Source organism: Anastrepha ludens, chromosome X (genome assembly GCF_028408465.1).
Source record: "Anastrepha ludens isolate Willacy chromosome X, idAnaLude1.1, whole genome shotgun sequence".
Taxonomy (NCBI): Eukaryota; Metazoa; Arthropoda; class Insecta; order Diptera; family Tephritidae; genus Anastrepha; species Anastrepha ludens.
The window spans coordinates 66,987,353-66,989,301 of record NC_071503.1 but is presented as its reverse complement, the minus strand read 5'-3'; positions in this window follow the sequence as shown (position 1 = coordinate 66,989,301).

The window sequence follows — 1,949 nt, the reverse complement described above, 5'->3', positions numbered from 1 at the left end:
AGTACGATCAATCGAATACGTTCAGCACTCGTTCACAATTTTCATGATACGAAACTACAATAAGAAGGTACGTTCACGTACGCCATACTTCGAAATATGCATTTCTCAGTGACGAGTGGTACGTTCACGAATGTGATGATTCGAGCCCTGCGACTACAAGAACAAAATGCATTAATAGGCGCAGTCGTAGCGGTCATGATATTTTTAGTGGAAACGACGCTGAAAAATCCAAAATATTCTATAACACTAAGTTCGAGCTCATATGCTCATATGCCCATATGCCAATTTTGTCGTCAATTTGAAAATAGTCAATATTGGAATATTTCGCGTTGAATTATTTGCCAATATTGGGTGGGCCATGTAAAATTTGCTTTTTGAGTCGGCTATAAAAAAAAAACTAATCAAATTTTTTCAAACTTTTTTTTTATTTTGAAGATTGAACATTGTCATTTATGAATGAAAAATAATATCGTCATTAGATCAACCCAATTTTTGAGCACATTTTCGATTGTTTGGGCTCGAATTTCATGAATGGCAACTTCGATTTCATGTTTTAAAGCATCAATCGTCTCTGGATGGTTCGCATAGCATTTGTCCTTAACGGCCACCAAACAGTGACTCGTTGTGGATGCATTTGCTTCTCTACAGTAACGTGTGGATTTTCTGAGCCCCGAATCCGACAATTTTGCTTATTGACGTAGCCACCGACGTGAAAATCAGAAAAGAAGAAGAAGACTCACCACTTAGGAAATAGGTTTTCAATATTTCCCAATTTTGTTCAAGCGTATAGCGTCCCATTTCGTAAATGTCAAACCTTTAAGTAAATTATGAACACATTTGACATGCCATTTGTGTTACCATTCTCAAAAAAATAGGGGGTTCAAAAAGCAAACGATATAGGGCCCACCCTGTATTTGGTAAATCTTGAATTTTTGTCAAGTCGAGTGGCCGCAGCTCCGTACATATGCATGCATCAATATATGTATGTAAATTCTCGACAGCAATAAATATTTTTTCTGTGGCAAGTGCTCGCAGCCTCATATGTAAGTATGGCTATGGAAGTTTGTATGCATGTATTTATGTTTATGCGTGCTTGCTTTTGCACGTCCATATGAACGATTTTTCATATGTAGATATTCATTTGATTTAGCTGAACGAATATATTGACTTTGTAACGAAATCCTGTCGAATTATATTATTGGTAGATGTTTGTTTAAGTACCTCTTACCACATAAATCCTTAAGAAAATTAAATACTAGTTTTTTTATTTTTTATTTTTATCAACAAGTAAGTTAAGTACAGTCCAATCGTGATAGTCCGATACATACGGGACCGACTCATTGTCGGATTATCAAATATTCCGGACTACCAAAGGTTCACGTATAAGTATACAATTTGTCAAGAATATCTTTACATACCTGTTGTTGAGCTTCCAATATTTTTTGGTAGCTATGTTCAATATCGCGAAAGAAAAAACTAGTTTAACACTTTATAATTTATATTTTACATTTAATTATCGAATGCGTGGCCGTGTTTACAAAAGTTGAACTGCTAATGTCAATTCGCGAATATTTGCACATATATATATATGTGCATATGTAACTGCATTCTTCTTCTTCTTAATTGGCGCGATAACCGCTTACGCGATTTTGGCCGAGCTTAACAAAGCGCGCCAGTCGTTTCTTTCTCGTGCTAACCGGCGCCAATTGGACACACCAAGTGAAGCCAAGTCCTTCTCCACCTGATCTTTCCAACGCAGAGGAGGCCTTCCTCTTCCTCTGCTACCACCAGCTGGTACCGCATCGAATACTTTCAAAGCCGGAGCGTTTGTATCCATTCGGGCGGCATGACCCAGCCAACGAAGCCGCTGGATCTTTATTCGCTGCGCTATGTCTATGTCGTCGTAAATCTCATACAGCTCATCGTTCCATCGTTTGCGATATTCGCCG